General features: G+C 54.6%; 1 protein-coding gene across 1 annotated transcript in view; it reads right to left on the bottom strand.

Moving 5' to 3' along the window:
• Nucleotides 1-11427, bottom strand: part of RIMBP2 (RIMS binding protein 2) — a 206437-nt gene extending 195010 nt beyond the window's left edge. Inside the window, exon 1 of the mRNA XM_047697843.1 lies at nucleotides 11120-11427. The gene's annotated coding sequence lies outside the window, so the exon portion shown is untranslated. The remainder of the gene's footprint in view (nucleotides 1-11119) is intronic.
• Between the last annotated feature and the right edge of the window lie 5909 nt (nucleotides 11428-17336).

Below are 17336 nucleotides of genomic sequence, written 5' to 3'. Positions count from 1 at the left end.
CTTCCTGAGATATTTAGCTCACCCACCAACTGCTGCACAGGGGACGCTCACTCTTCTGTGAGGCAGCTGTCCCAGGATCAGGACGGGGACGCACCTGGGGGCCCATGCGGCCACCTCCACCGGCCCCACAGGGAGGCTAGAAGGATCCCCGCGAAGCCCGTGCTGCGTGAGAGAGAGGGCTGCTGTCGGAAGGCATGGGATGGGCTGTCCCTGCCCTCTCCACTCCCGGCTTTATCGATATTCAGGGCCGAGTTAACGAACATTAATTCAGAGACTAAGAAAATGACTCTTGTTTCCATTCCCCTCTGAGAGCTCCTGCAGGAAGAAGCCTAGGCGGGCGGTCACGAGGTGTCCCCACACCTTCCTAGCACTCCCTCCCCAGCCTCCCCCTCATCAGAAGAGGCCGGGGCTCAGGACAGACCACGGGCAGGTGTGAGTGGGAGGGAGGGAGGCTAGAAACAGTGAGACCCTCTGGCCTTCACCTGGGATGATAAGAAGACTTCACTGATGGTCATCTTATAAACTTTTATTTTTAGCCTACATAAATGTCTTCTAAAAGGAAAATGGGCCCACTGAGGAAAGATACTAACTCAGCAGTCACGTCAGACGGATGACCAGGGCAGAAAGGCACCCTGACGCCACTGTTACCCAGGAAAAGGGAGGTTGGTGTGCACCCAGCCAGAGATCGGAGTGAGGACCGGAGCAAGGTGGCAACGAGCCTCGCAGCCCCTCCCACTAGGTGACCACACTGTTAATTCCAAATGGAGGTCAGAATCCAGGCCCTGGGGGGGGGTGCTAATCCACACTTCCTGGGGCATCCATCCTCTTGGGGAGCAAAGGGTTACATTCTCCCACCAGTGTTTCTATGATGGGGAGCTACAGAGTCATGCAGGGGTGGCTGCAGCAGGGCAGGGACACCGTGGACCCTGACCCGATATCGCCCGGCCGGCTCCCCCTGTAAATCAAGACTCTGATGGCCGTAGCTTATGAAGATCAGCACAGGCGTTTGGGGCATGCTCCAGCACCCGCTCCCGGTCCTCGTCCGCAGGAGCGCTCCAGTTCCCCCAGCAGCAGGGCCGTCCTCCGTCCTCCAGCTCCCCCAGCAGCCGGGCCGTCCTCCATCCTCCGACACAAAGGGAAGCCTGCGCCAGCCTCCCCTCCCTGAGCTTATCACCCAGCACTAGGTCACTCTGGCAGACGGTCCCCTCCCCCCGCTGCCGGCCGGCTCTCTTCCTACACATTTTAGGCAGTGCTGCTGTGAAGAAAGAAAAAATAAACAGATGCAAAAGCATCTACAGAAAATCTGGGCTGCACTGCCCGGGAGACGAAAGGGAAACCAACTTCAAAGGGCCTGTGCAGTTGGCAGCCGTGCTCAGGGCTGCTGAGACAGACCGGGATGGTGACTCCGGAATACAAAGCCTTATTCCGACCCGAGTGGAGCCGGGAGTCCCGGGCCTTTAAAGGAGCCGCTGTTCACGTCAACACGAAGGTGGGCACTTAATAAAGGAGGACGTGAGCTGGCCACGGCTACATCGCTCCCACTGCACGTGACCTGTCACAAGGATACAAGGTGGCCCTCGGACCTGCAGGGCACAGAGACCGGGGACAGGGAGGCATTCTAATACGGCATGGGGGAGGGCCCGGGGATGGGTTCTGCAGGGCCGGCTGTCAGCAGAGCAGAGGGAGTGCATAGGAAAACCCCGTGGGCGCGGGGTGGACGGAAAGGTCTCCGCAGTACATGTGGGGTCAGGATCCCGTCCTATTTAGGACTGTTGGTATCATCCTCCTAATTCCATTACCATCTCAATAGCTCGTCTGTTTGGAGCCCAGGGACAACGATGGTAATGAGAGTGAACACGGACTGAATCCTCGACATGCCAGGCCCTGTGCCGAATGCTTCCCCATCGTTTCAGTCACCTCACCCACAAGACGCCCATCCTCAGCCTCCCCAGCTGGCCAAGAACAGCGGGACGCACAGCAACCATCCTCGACGAGCAGATAGGTGCCACTGCTTTCCCATTATACCGGTAAGAAAACGGAGGCACGGAGAGGAGAGGTTAAGAAACGCGCCCCTGTTCACACAGCCAGGAAACTGCTGAGCCAAGATCAGAACCACCAGTCTGGCTCTCGACTCTGCCTGCAGCCTGGCCAGGGCTGCCTACTGGAGGCCGCGGAGAGAGGCTCCTCCTGCAGATGCTACATGGAGAGAAGGGAGCACGGGGACATCCTCACTGGGGGGCGGCCCAGTGGCTAGGGGGATGGGTGGGGGCACAGCATCGCAGCTCATCTGGGCTGTGACACTCCCCGGCTGCATGAGCGGGGACCTTCAACTCCCTCCCTGGGTCTCAGTCCCCCATCTGCGAGATGTGGAGAAGGACAGCACCTGCCTTGTAGGGTCATTCTGCAACTAAAGGAGTTGACCACCGTGACACGTTCAGACCTGGGGACGGGAGGCTGCCGTCCACATTAGCCATCGTTAGTACCGCCGTTATTACCGGACTCCAGACAGACTAATCGTTAATGGATTATTAATCAACGATAGATTATTAGTAATCCACAAGGGAATTATTCAAAAAGTCCCCAAAAAGGGGCACCTGGGTGCCCAGTGGGTTGAGCCTCTGCCTTCAGCTCGGGTCATGATCTCAGGGTCCTGGGATCAAGCCCTGCATCAGGCTCTCTGCTCAGCAGGGAGCCTGCTTCCCCTCCTCTCTCTCTGCCTGCCTCTCTGCCTACTTGTGATCTCAAATAAAGATTTGTCTGTCAAATAAATAAATAAATAAAATCTTTTTTTAAAAATTCCCCCCAAAATCCCAGTGGTCCCCGGGGGGTGGGACCGTATTCCGACGTGTTAGCAGAGGCGGAGGGGATGTCTTGGATCAGCCTGCTTACGCTCCACTTTGCCTCTGACTGCCGAGCTGACCCCACCCACCTGCTCCCCCCAAGGAACAGAAATTAACTGTGTGAAATCCAGAAATGACCAAGAAAACACCAAATGACTAAACTGGTCCTCAAGTGACAAAGCTTAACTTTCCTGCTCTTGAGAAAAAGCCTAGAGCTGGAAGAGCCGAGCTGGAGACAAGGGAGCAGCCAGAGACCTGGTGGGGACCACACACAGCCCCTGTCAGTGCACTGGCCTTGCTCACTTCTCCCAACCCCGCACCTGTCTTCCAGGGCAGACTGGAAGGTTCGGGGACCAGTCAGGGCCTCGCCCTCCGGGGGATGCCGGTGTGGGCGGGAGGTGTCTACGCCTGAAGAATTCGTGCATTCCCCCCAGCGCACGAACAGGGACCATCTTGAGAACAACGGTGCCCACCCCTGCCCAGCGGGAGAGAGGGAGAAACAGGCCTCTCGCAGGTGGAGATAGGCCACCACAACCCCTGGGACCCACTGAAAAGTTCCTAAGTTCAGGGCCCACTCAAGCCTCTTAGAGCAGGTGTTCTGGGATGGGGCATGGGGAACAGTATTCTTTAAATGAATTTATTGAGATGGAATCCACACATCAGTGAGTTTATCCACTGCAAGTGCACAATGACCACCAGGTTCAGACCACCATCACCACAGTCAAGGTTAGAAGGTTTCCAGTACCTCAGAGGGAAACCTGCACCCTTTAGCTACATGCCGGCGCCCCCCAACTTCCCCAGCCCTGGATGACCACTGATCCACTTCTGTTGCTGGACATCTCTCAAAAATGGGATCCTGCAGGGGTGCCTGGCTGGCTCCGTCAGGCATCTGCCTTCAGCCCAGGTCATGATCCCAGGGTCCTGGGACCAACCTCGCATTGGGCTCCCTGCTCCTCCCTCTCCCTCTGCCCCTCCCCCAGCTTGTGCTCGCTCTCTCTCTCTTTCTCTCCCTCTGTCTCAAATAAAATAAAGTCTTTTTTTTTTAAAGAGCTCAGTGACCTCAGTGTCTCTTCCTTTCCGTGGCTGGACAGTCATCCAACATAAAGAGAGACCATACTTTGTCCAAAGACGTCAGTACTTTGCAAAAGATCTGAGAACCCCTGCTGCAGACAGAGCCATCCACAATGGCACGTGTCTCCCCTCCCCTCCCTGATCTCCCCTTCCCCACAACCGAGCACTGCTTCCCAGATTCAGTCTAGCTGTACCCGAGCCTCGTTCCCACCGATGTGTGCCCTGTCCTTCCCTTCACACCCCGAATCTCACCTCTCGATGGCCATGCTACCCCCCAGTCTGAGCTGAGTCTCCCTCCCTGTCCTGGCCCCTCCTGGCTTCCTGGGTCTGCTCCTGCCCTACCGCCCACTCCCCACCCAACAGCCAGAGGGACCCAGCCTCCCCCTGTAGGCCTGCCGCCCCCTGGGAACCTCCTGATGGCTCTTCCTCCTACCTAGACCTGGTCCTGCCTCAGGTCCACCTCACTATGACCTCAGTCCTGTCACTGCCTTCTGGACGCATGGGCTTGCGTCCTCTTCCTTGTCTGCCCCAAGCTTCCTCCTGTGGGTACCCGTGGGCCTCCGAGCCAGACTGACCGTGGCTGAAAACCCAGCCCATCCCACACCAGCTGTGTGACCCGGGAGGAGCCATTTCCTCTCTTTTACACCATTGCCTCATCTGTAAAATGGGTGTGAACCAGCAGCAAAGCCCGCGTCTTAAGAGCCCCGTTGTTACACACACAAGAAGCAAGTTCTACAGCGATGCCCAGCCCACAGTAAATGGTACCACCACACTCAAGGCTTGAAGATCAGTTTACAACAGTTCCCTTCATCCAGGCTTGCCTGAGAAATGGTCCAGAACGGGAGAGGAGGGACCATGCCCCAGGCTGGGGGACTCAGGAATTGTCCCAAGTCTGACAGGTGCAGCCAGCCCGTCTTGGAGGGTGTGGGGTATGCCTGTCCCCTTCGTGTGTCACTGTGGAACACCCACTAAGTCCAGCCACCTGCTAGCCACTGGACACATTCAAGCAGGCTGGCTTTGCTTGGCTGGGGATGGGCAGGAAGAAACCCAAGAGGACTCCCAGTTCTCAAGCCAGGGTATCTGGGGGGAGGCCGGCACTCTGCACTCAATGGCAGAGAATACAGGAGGGAGAGGAAGGGTCAGAGGGGAAATGAGGATGGTGGTCCACGCGTCATAACTTCACTCCACCGCCAGCCCGAGCCCCTCCCCTGTGGCTGCTCTGCACCCTGGGAAATCCTGCGGCAAAACGCAGCCTGAGACCACCCACCCCCGACGGCCAGCCCCGGGTCTGACGCGGTAAACAGCAGACTGGCTATGGTGGCCGTGCGTTATCTGAGACAATGGAGCAAGAATGCAACAGCCTACCTATGGTCCCGAAGGCTAAGTAAATTGGGACAGCCCCCCGAAGTGAGGGTCAGCAGTTCCCCACCAGAAATGGCAATGCTCTCACGTTAATGGTTAAACTTGTAACACAGTTCCAGCTACTTAAGGACGGAACCAGAATCGGGAACAAACTGCTGGTATCGATGACGTGCCCATGGGGACAGGACGAGCACACTGTCTGGTCGTCCGTGCTCTTCTCGCCCTTCTTAGCTTCCCCACAGTGCAGGCTCACTACCTGCCACGGCGGAGCGGCCACACCAACAAGCAGGGGTGGAACAAAACAGAGCCACAGGCTCGCGCCAGGGAAGCCGCGCCGTGCACTGGGGGCTCTCAGGCAGGGCCGGGGGCCCAGTTCCCACCCGCAGCAGGTGCCCGCTGACTTGGCAGGCATCCAGGGCAGACAGACCCTGGGCCCCAGAAAGCAGCCCAATCCCAGCTTCCGAGGCCTGGGTCTTGGGGGGGAGAGGTCAGAAACAAGCCATCGAACCTGTTGCCCTATCTTCTCTACTGAGGCAACAATGTGGCAACATGATGGGGACTGCTTCTCCCCCTTAGAGGCGGGAAGTCAACAGTAACCATGCATAACAGCACGATGCAAACCAGCTCTGCTGAACCAACGGCAGCCGCCAATTCTAAATATTGTCATCGCAGAGAACATGCTGGGTTTTGGCACCAAGAGCATCTAATCGGAGGGAATCTCCCCAAAGTCCCATCGCCAGATCTGCTAGATTAGACAACATCTACAAGATTCACTCGAAAGGCCTTAGGTCCAAAAGCAGCATCACCAAGTTCTCCTTCTGGAGGCCCCGGGCTGGATGCAGGGGCAGGGAGGAGCAGGGCAGGGGTGAGTAGTGGGGGCGGGGGGGAACTCTGCAGCTCAGACCAGGGGACCCCCATCCCCAACTCCCTGAAGATGGAGCTGACGAGGTGCACCTGCTCGCTGTTTCCAGCCGCTGACACTGGGTCCACAGGGGAAGGCTGGGCAGCAGTCCCTCGCCACCCCACCTGCGCTACAAGCATCCCATCCGCACAGTCAGTACACCAATTGACGAGATGAGAACCGAAGACTTGAAGGCAACCTCCTCCTTCCAAACATTCAGGACTGTCGCCCTGATGTCTGCACAGCTGGATCTCTCTCATCATCCGTGGCTCAGCCGCAATGTTACCTCCTCCCAGAGGCCTTCCAGGATCACCCACCTACAGTCTCTCAACAGGCTCCTGTAATCCTCCGCCTGCCTCTTCTGCTTCGGGTTGGTCATGTCTTCATTCTGTTATTTATTTGCCTACTTGCGGCTCCCCAACTCCCCCACACACACAAATGTCATCTCCATGACAGCAAGGACCTCATCTACCTCGTTCCCTGCTCTGTACCTCACCCCTAAAATGCTACTTAGTATTTAATAGCTACTCAAATGTTTGCTGACTGAATAAATGAATGCACTGCCTTGGTCCCTGGGTGCACAGAGATAAGTTACAGCCACTGCCTTCTGGGAACTTAATCCTAACAGAAGGACTGTCATAGTAACCGATAACCACACGTGTTTGCTGACGGCAGGGAGGAGACGCAGCCCAGGCCAGCAATTCCAACCAGTGGGCAGGGAGCCCAGCCCAGCCCGGATGGCACGCAGACCACTGTGTTTCCTGCGTTCGTTCTTTCAAAACAGTGTTCACTGACCACCTAATATATGCAAAGTGCTCATCGGGGTGGAAAGACAGACAACCACAGTCTCAGCGAAGAAGACAACTTCAAGTGAACGTCGGGATCCCCCTGTTCTGCCTGTTTCTCCACAGGCCACACCACTCCCAGCTGCCTAGACTCTGGGGTAGACCGTGAGGCCCTGGGGTCCCCATATGCCCCTTGCCCGTGCAGCTGAGCAAGAAGAACAGATCTGGTCTCTCAAAAGTCCAGAGGATCCCTGGCTTCTCCCATGTCATGGGGCCCCTGGTCCAGTGAACAACTAGGAAAGGTGGGAAGGCAGCATTGAAATGAAGGGTTACTTTTCAGCGATCTGTTTCTTGCATGAAGACTTCCAACCCAGCAAACCCAAGTAGATGGGAGTGGCCTATTCAAAGATAAATACGGATGTTTGTAAAGGAAAGAAGCCCCCCATAGGCAGGGTGAGTTACGGGGCGCAAGGATAAAGCTGCAGAAAAATGACTTCTTTAGTCTTCTCAGGGGTTCTGGGCGCCTGGAAACGTGGCCTCCAAAGGTGAGGGTTAATTTGAGTCTTGTCACAATGAGGCTGGCCAGACGGCCCCAGACCATGAGGCACAGACCTTGTAACACCTGAGAAGAGCCTGTCACCTGGAGACTCACCCATCCCCACACTCCTCCCACACTGTCAGGAGTGTGGAGTAGGCACATCTCCTAAACCCTGTTCACAACCACCTTCAGGGACACGGGGAGGACAGGTGCCTATGGGCTGGAGCACACTGCCAGACGACGCTGGGCGTTGGCAAGAATGTGGGGAAGGAGGGCCCCTAGAACAGGTGGCACGATGGGAAAGACATGCCCCTGACCCCGCTGTCCACTGCTGAGCCACACCCCAGGACGGTTCCCTCACAGGACCACAGGGGATACAGGGACAAGGACATGGGTGGCCACATGGGTTGTGAACCACAGCTTTACAGCCAACCTGGTACCCTCTCTGGGGCATGGCGGGCACATGGCGGCCCATGGACACAATGGGATACGTGCAGCCCCTACCGTCCCCAACTAGAAACACGCACAGCGACGCGGATGGAGGCAGTGGGGATTGGAGCAAGGGCTCGGCTCCTGGGATTCCCGTTCATCAGAGCTCCTCCGAGTACAACAGAGCAATGTGGTTCCCATACACGCAAATCCAATGTTCAGTATCAAGCATGACAAAGGGTCTGTCTGTGACAGAGGAAGAACAGGGGTGGGACGGAGATAGATGAGAAGAGAGAAAGAGTCAAGCATGGAGAAAGAGAGAGAGAGAGATGGAGGGAGGGAGAAGGGTGGGCAGGCCAGGCCAGAGGGAGGGACAGAAGGACCCAGGAAGGGAAGAGTAAGGACACAGCAGTGACAGCGTATTGAAGACCAGGGAGCGTGGCCGAGCCAAACATCTGGACCCCAGAGGCCACCAACCCCAACAAGTCCAGCGGCTGCCTCCCCAGCACCTGGGGCAGGTGCCCAAACAAGACCAGACAGCTTTCCAAATGGGCATAAGCACAGAGGGAAGTTAGGGAAACACAGGTCATGGGATAGGCCTATCTGTTTCAAAAGAAAGCAGAGAAACAAAGAATTTTCTAGAAGCTGGTGTGAAACACTGGCTTCAGCCATCACAGACCAGGACAGCCAGTGCAGCCCTTCCCAAGCCCCTAGAGCCAAGCAGTTTCTGCCCTCCAGCAGACAGCCCCAAGAAAGGCCAGAGAACCTCAGTGGTCAAATCCTTCTCACCATGACTGCACAAAAAAGCTTCCACAGCCCAAACCAAGTTTGAACACTTAGCAGTCTCGACCCATGTAGGAGGCAGGTGCTATGTTAGGGTCACGCCTAATAACCCTCAACCCAAGCCTAAGAAAACAGAGGTCGCCTCCCAGAGAGGCTTGGTGTGCCCACGGCCAGGCTCGAACCCACTGCCGGGTACCTGGACCACAGCTTTGGCGTCTGGACAAGCGAGAAATGCAAACTGGGCACCCCCCAGGCTTGCTCAGTAAGAGACCCTGTGTCTTCACCCAGCGAATCATCCTCACGATGTCTGAGAACCACGGCTCTCATTCAATCTCAACCTGCATTCCAAAAATGCCAAGGAGGGGCTCTGACATGAAAGCCAAAGGGGCTTGGGGAGTGGCCTCCGGATCTCTGCTCCCCGCCCGGTAAGCACGCCGTCCCCTCTCACAGGCCAGCCACGCGCAGAGCAAGATGAAGGGACCTAGAAGTCACGGTGCAGCTGGTCAGCTGAGCAGCTCCCTGCCCTTCCTGCCGCGTTGCTAGGACCTCTCAGCACAGCCTACACTTGGCCTTACCTGGGGAAGTTTTGCAAACTGCCCACACGTGTGCACACGCGTCATTAGGATGTGACTAGGTCCCCGTCTCCACAGACATGCTTTGTGGGACACTGGACAGAGGGTTCTGGAGTGGGGGAAGCAGCAGCCCCCGCAGTCCGAAAACCTGCTCGTGGCACAGGGCCAAGCTGACCTTCCCCTCACCCGGTTTGTCACATTCTCTGAAGAGATGATGACAAGCCGCAGCTGCCAGCCCCTCCTTGCAGTCGTCTGGCAAGCCCTGCTCTGTGCGGGGTACAGCACCCAGACCTGGGGAGCAGCCCCATCACCACACCCCCTGGCCTCCCACGCCGCTGCCCATGCTGGATCTCACGCAGCTGTCCTGCCCGGAGGCCCCAAACTCACCAGTGTCCACAGGACATTCTGAGCTAGGAAGCTGGGCAGGGCAGAAGCCAGTGCCGGGCGGGTCCAGCAGGGGCTGGGAGAAAGCAGAGGGACCAGGCATCCGGGGGTGGGGGGTGGTTATTTTCCGAGGACCCCCGGACTGCTCCCCTTGCCAGTGGGGTGAGTTTGCTGTGCTTCCCTACCCAGGCGCCCGGTCCTCTCCCAGCTCAGAGACTGTCTGCAAGGAAAGGGGCTCCACGCCGCCAGCTTCCTCTTCTCGTCTCCTCTTCTGTTCTCAGAGCCAGGCCGTTCTCACTGGGTCTCTCCCGTCTGGGCCATCTACCACCCCCTTCATGAGGCGGGGCCTCTCCCAGGAAGGGACAGATGCAGGAGAATGGGAGGTCTCCCCAAGGCCCTCCCTCCTCACTCACCCCACTGCCCTGAGAACCTGCAGGAATGAAACCCAGTCCAAGGGTCTGGGAAGGCCCTGTCCCCAGTCTTTGCAGGGACCCCCCAGCAGCCCCCCTCCCCACAGCCCCATAACAGAGTGGCAAAACCCATACAGTGGGGACAGCCAGCACAGGCTCCCTGGGGACAGAAGCAAAGCTGCTTCTACAGAGGCCTGAGCTGCAGGAGAACAAGCTTCACCCCTGCTCCCAACCCCCCAACCCAACTTCCCTGCTGGCAGGTCTTCCTGCCATGTAAACACTGCATTTCCAGGTGAAGAGCCTACCCCAGCCAGCAGCGTGCACACGCACGCACGCACACACACACTCACACGCACCATGCACGTTCTGCCGGGAACATCTGTTTTGACAAACAAATTATTCAAGTCAGTCTATGGGACATGAATTGACAAATCCTTTACGTGCAGGTTCCTCCCTCCATGCATTTCTAATCAGAGCTGAGCTGTGAATGACACAACCAACTCTCGTGTCTCGTGGCCCACACCCCCTTCCCCACTCCAGCCCCAGCCCCCAAGAAGACGGCTTCCAGAGCCCCCAGAGCTTTCCTCCGAAACCGCCCTCATGGCACCCCCTCCAGCCAGGCTGGAAAGGCACTGCCCCGAGTGATGTCAAACTTCCCCTATAGGGGCTTTCCGATAACCACGACACTGGGGGGCTGATGCAGTGGGGTGAGGGACCTGCAACGCTGAGCAAGACCACCGCCAGCCTTGCCCTTTGGAAACAGATCCGTGGGGATCAAGCTGCAAAATCAGCCCTGGGCAGGCGGAATCATCTGGAAACATCGCTCCTTTCCCCGGGGCTCCCCTGCGCCAGGCGTCTCGCCGGCAGCCCGGCTACCTGGACCCCATTCTGAAGGGCATCCTCCCACCGCTGGAAAATAAACTTTGTCAGGGCAAAGAGTTTCCAGCTACTGCCTGGCCATCACCGCGCCACAGCTCTGGGGTGCGGGAAGGGGAAGGGAAACGGGAAGCTATTTTTAGGAGAAAAAAATAAATCTCAGCCTACCTTAGGAACGAGCTGTGCCAAGACCCAGGGAGGTTCACGGCGCAGACAACTGCAGTCTACTGTGTCAGATTACAAACGGGGGGTGAGCGGGAGGGAGGCTCCGAGAGGGGAGGCGAGGGGGAGGGAGGGAGGACAAGAGAGGGAAGGAGAGGCAGGGAGAGGGGGAGGGCACCGGGGTGTCAGCCCTGCTTGGATCCAGCTATGATCATGAGTTTTCCGCCAACAGGCCAGCAGGCAGGTTGAGAGGAGACAGAGAGAGAGAACCAGCCGCCATGCAGCAGAACCCAGAGCCTATGAAACGCCCGTGTTTCAGCACGCACACACTCGCGCGCGCACACACACACACACACACACACACGCGCGCGCACACGCACACACACCCCCCAAGATGGCTCTCCTTCCCTGCCAGGCTCTGTCTCCGGGAGCTGCGGTCAAGAACAAGAACCGGGACAGAGGAGCCAGGCAGGGCTGGGGGCCGGTGGTGTTCCCCGGGTGGATCCAGAGCACGACATCCCCCTGCTGACCACCGGGGGGCTCCTCAACAGAGCCCAGGGCAGCGGCCTCTGGAACAAGGAAGCAGCCGCCCTCCGTGTGGCCCCACGAAGCCGAGACACCCCAAGGCCACCAGGAATTCAGGGACTGCGTGCGACCACACCACTGTGAGCTGTGGGGTGTTTACCCTCTGGCCCAGCTCCTGGCCCCTGAGACTCCAGCATAAAGAGAATAGAACACCGCATCTTATTCTCCTCCCAGAACTCGGGGTTCCTGCACAGATGAACCAGCTCCCTAGCAACGCGGCATGCAGGAGAGAGTAAGAAGCACGGAGCATGTCGGACTTCACACGCGCGCGCGCGCACACACACACACACACACACTCTCTTCCCAGGAGTAAAAGTCCCCCATTTGCTATCTAGAGATGCTAAATCATTTCCCACAGTAATAGGAAAGTCCTGGTGTTGGGCCCCCTGGACCCTAACTGCTGCTGGGAGGGATGTCACCATGCCTGCCTGTCCGGGGACACTCAGTGACCCATGGTTCCCCCATACAAACAGGCAGACTCCCCTGGAGGGGCTTCCTGCTGCCCCTCACACCCACAGACTCATTTCACAGGTCCCAAAATAACAGAACGGGCTCATCCGTTAAACCTAACAGGTCCCCCCCGCAACATGGTTTTGTTTGTTTTAAATGAACCACGATGATCTGAAAGCCACGTGGCCACAGGGAATCTCCTTCCCGGACAACTTCTCCAGCCCCATGGTCGAGGGGCTGAGCAGAGGTTTTCCTTGTCGAGGGTCCTCTGTGCTTCCCAAATAGGGACAGCACCTAAATTCGCCTGTGGGGCAGTGGGAGAGCATTCACGAGCCCAGGGTATCTCCCCCGAGCAAGGAGCTCTGTGCTGAGGTCAGTAGGAGGCCCTTTCGTCTCCCTCCCCACCCCCAGCAAGCCCTCAGGCCCCCATGACTGCGAGGGGGAGAGGGAGAGGCTGCATCAGACCGCAGAAGAGCAGCGCTCAGACGACCCCATGCACCTGTGCTCACAGCATACATCACGATGGCCGGAAGGTGGACACCGCCCAACGGCCACGGTGATGGACAGAGCAACCAAACCTGGTTCACACAGGGGAATACTACTCAGCCATCAAAAGGAGTGAAGCCCGGATACCTGCTACCATGTGGACGAGCCTTGAAAACGTGATGCCATGGGAAAGAAGCCCAACACAAGAGACCACGTGGCGCGTGGTTCCATCTGCAGGAAAGGTCCAGAACAGGAGGACCCATGGTGACAGAGCAGGTGCTGGTGGGGTTGGCAGGGCGGGGGAGGAGGCGGGAGTGAGAGGGACAGCTGACGGGCACATGGTATCCTCTGGGGGACAAAACCATGTGGGAGCCAGACGGAAGTAGTGTTCACACAATGCTCCAAGCGTGCTAAATGCCATGGAATTACTCACTTTAAAATGGCCGTTTATTTGTTAATGCAAACCTCATCTCAATCCAAGCAGAAGACAAAGAAGAGGATGACAGAAGCAGACCCGGAACTGGGGCTCGGGCGGGGTAGGGGGGCAGTGAGCAGGTGAGAAGCATAGCCACTTCTCAGGGCTGCTTGAGCGAAGCAGATGAAGTGGTTGACGGGAGGAAATAAAGCCAGCCCCCCCGGAAGGGCCATTCTGTGAAACAACATGATGACATAGAAATGGCTTTCTACCGTGATTTCTCAGCGGGGGCAGTAATGTTGAAAGCAACCCCATGGATCACGAGGGCTTCATTTCAACACTCCGAATCCTCCCCGCGCGGGGCTCTGTTACCACCACAGAGCTGTTCTCCGAGGATGTCACGTCTGTGGCTGTGGCTCTGGCAAGGGTCTCCGTGAGAGCCCCTTTAGCAGGCTGGGCGAGCTGAGGCCGGGGGAGGAAACCACCTCTGCCCAGAGTCACACTGTAACATCCGAAACGGAAGGCCGGGGTTCCGTCTCTGGGTGCCACGGCCCCATTTCATGGGGATCAGGTGAGTGTCGGGTGTGAGATGCTGGGAAACGTGACAAACCAGGGAGTTCTGCAGGGATGGTCTTAGGGAGCCAGTGATACAGGGGAAGCCTCCCCCCAACGAAGAACGAGGAGCTGGCACTGGGCCTGGCTCCCTGGACATCACCCAAGCCAGCCCCTCCCATGAGGGTCGCAGGCAGGTGGCCCCCCAGCCCCAGGCTGGAGCGAAGCCCAGCTCTTAACAGGCCTCTGAGGCTATTGGAAGCTGCTATAAATAATACACGCGTGCTGATCTGATCATGACTACAATGAGTGTAGCCAGATGTCAGAGACACCCCAGATGCAAAGCAGCGTCACTGAGGCCTCTCCAGCTGTGCGCGCAGAGAAAACACAACCAGGCAGTTTCCACTTGGGACGGCTGTTGGAGCAAATGTCAGTCATTTGGTGTCTGCCTGGTTCTGAGGGCTCAGCACTGAAGCCGCAGGGCCCACCGCCATCCTCTGGCTGATACGAGGTCTGTGTGGACACTGAGCACCGGCGCCCCGAGCTCCCACCAACACAGCGAGCTCTCCGTGAGGTCAGCTCCAAGACCAGGACTAAGTGTGTCCACCGAGGTCTTGGCGAGCTGTATTTGGAAGGCTGGTGTGCACCGTGAGCTCAGTGCTGGGCTAGGAGCGTGCTCTGGGACAGTCCCATGCTTCGCCCTGTCTACAAGGAGAAGGGGCGGTGGAAGGCTAGAGGCAGGCAGTACTTGGAGACGATATCGTGGTCCACAGGGAAAGCCATGTGACCCAGGAAACAGCTACAAATGGATAGGAGAGAACAGCATGGCGTAGAATGGAATACACTAGAACAGAATTCCTGTATGTTCTTTTTTTTAAAGATTTTATTTATTTGGGGGCACATGGGTGGCTCAGTCGGTTAAGCATCTGCCTTCTGCTCGGGTCATGATCTCAAGGTCCAGGGATTGAGTCCCATGTCAGGCTCTCTGCTCAGCTGGGAGCCTGCTTCTCCCTCTCTATCTGCCTGCCTCTCTGCCTACTTGTGATCTCTCTCTGTCAAATAAATAAATAAAATCTTTGAAAAAAAAAAAGTGCATACAAAAAAAAAATCCCTCCAAGTGATCTGAACCAGAAATATATAATATATATTTGAATAAACAGAGAAAGGAAAGAAACTCGTATAAGGAGAAAAGCACACATTACACCTGGAGGGGATACTTACATTTCATAAATTCTCCCTAAATCAGTCCTAAAGTTTAATGTGATTACAATAAAGGGCAGGATCTTTTTGGACCTTTGGGAGCTGATTCTAAACTATATTTATATGAAAATACAAGCACGGAAGTATAGCCTGGATATTTTTTAAGATAAAAAAGAGTAATGAAGGATTACTAACTTTTTCAGACCTTAAAATATATTATCGGTGTATAAATAAATGTGTTTGGTCTTGCTGCATGAATAAATACATCAGAACAGACTTGGATAAATATATCCACTTACATAGGAGAGCTTAATATACGATAAAGTAGCACTTCTAATCAGTAAGAAAAGATTTATTATCCCATAAATGATACTCAGAAAACTGGATAATTTTTCAAAATACTCTTCCAGGGGTGCCTGGGTGGCTTAGTCAGATATGGGTCTGACTTTTGATTTCGGCTCAGGTCATGATCTCGGGGTCCCGGGATCATGTTGGGCTCCCTGTTCGGCAGGGAGTCTGCTTCTCCCTCTGCCCCTAGCCCCCATGCTTGTTCTCGCTCTCTCTTGCTCTCTCTCTCTCTCTAACAAAATCTTAAGACAACAATTAAAAAGTTTTTTAAATACCCTTATACAAAAATCAACTTCAGATGAATCAAGCATTTAAACATAAAAAGGAAAAAAATGAGACCTTCCAGAAGATACCACGAAGAAGAGCTTTCAAGGCAAAGCAAAAAACCAGAGAGGACAGAAGGGAACACCCATCACATCTGAGTATGTGGAAATTTAAAACTAGTGCACAGTGAAAACACACCATGAACAAACCAAGAGATGAGCTACAAATCAGGATAAAATATCCACGACACAAGTTTTAGACTTGGGTGTGGGTCCGGGTTTTATAGGGCCCGGAGTTTGCTCCACATGGGGAGCCCTGTTTAAGAAAAACAAAAACAAAAACCCACCAGTACAAACTGGTACAAAAACAATTACTTATAAAGAATGAGAAAATAAATCACAACAAATTACACACTTTAAAAAGCTGACAAATCCCAGAGACATTGCAAAATTCACAGAAATGGCATTTTGTGTTTTTTTTTAATTAACCACCTGACACAGCTCCATAACACTTTTTGAAAATTTTTAGCTGCATAATCTTTGATGACCTCTGCACAATGACATTGTAGTGTTTTTTCTCTCCTGAGAGATTAGACAGAAAAATTATTTCCCTGAGCCTAATGGGTCAAATTGTGTTCTTTTAAAGTTTCACTAGTAGATTTAAAGTTTTCTTTAATACATTTCTTTCACATTAAATTATAACCAATGTACTTGGGTGTTTGAATGCGAGTTCCAGGGAGTACATCTGAATTCTGAGAAATTCTATTGGATTTGACTGATTTCCTGGTCGGCCGTGTGTTGGTGAGAATGGCATCATCCAAAAGTTTTACTTTCGAGGGCTGGGAGGGTTTTCCATGGACTGGCTTCTGCCTCCATCCATGTCAGACCTCCTTCCTCACCCACTACTACGTGCTTCTAGCGCTGAACTCCATGGTCCATATCATGACACAGGTCTTTGGCCGTGCAGGACCATGAAGGATAATTTGGTACAAATAGCGGAAGTCTCCCCTTTCATGGAGAAGAAATCCCCCACCCCTCCCAAAGCCGAAGCAAAGTCTTTGAAGGCCAAGAAAGCAGAGCTAAGAGGCATCTACAGTAACAAAAAAAAAAGATTCGCACGTCACCTACATTCCAATGACCCAAAACTCTGAGTCTCTGAAAGCAGCCCAAATATCCTCAAAAGAGCATCCCCAAGACAAACGAGCTTGACCACAATAACACCATCAAGCTCCCCCTGACCACTGGGTCAGCCACAAAGAACACATAAGACAACGTACCCTTTTGTTCACCGTGGATGCCAAGGCCAACAAGCACCAGACTGAACAGGCTGTGAAGATGCTCTACGGCATTGACCAAGGTCAACACCCTGACCAGACCAATGGAGAGAAGTCATATGTCTGACTGGATCCCAATTACAATGCTTTGGATATTGCCAACAAAATTGGGATCATCTAAACTGAGTCCAACTGGCTAAATACAAATATAAAATTTTTCACCATAAAAAAAAGAAGCAGTCTTACAGGAAGCTTTCCCATAGCATGATGGCTAGTGATGACTTATACCCATAAGTGACAGAAACCCCCCATATGTATCCCACTAAATCCAAATTAATTGCAACCCGAACAGAACTGCCTCTCAGCCAGATCTCAAAAATGCCCACAGCCTGCCCAAGAATGCCAGCGTGAGGGAAGTCTCAACTGAAAGATATAATCCTCTTAAATTATTGCAGTGAAAATAACTTAGTTTGGTGGATTTTATGAACATACTGCTAGGTCCTTTCCAGGGTATAGTGAGGGTTCATACAAATGAGAGTCTCTGAGAATTAAACTTCATCAGCTTCACAATAAGTCTGCCTCTTGGCAAGCTAAGGACTAAACTGCTTCATATGCAAAGAGCTCTTGCAAATCAACAAGACCAAAAATCA

The sequence above is a fragment of the Lutra lutra genome, chromosome 12, assembly GCF_902655055.1.
Source record: "Lutra lutra chromosome 12, mLutLut1.2, whole genome shotgun sequence".
In the NCBI taxonomy this organism is placed as follows: Eukaryota; Metazoa; Chordata; class Mammalia; order Carnivora; family Mustelidae; genus Lutra; species Lutra lutra.
The sequence above is the reverse complement of the archived record's forward strand: the minus strand, read 5'-3'. Positions and strand labels throughout refer to the sequence as shown.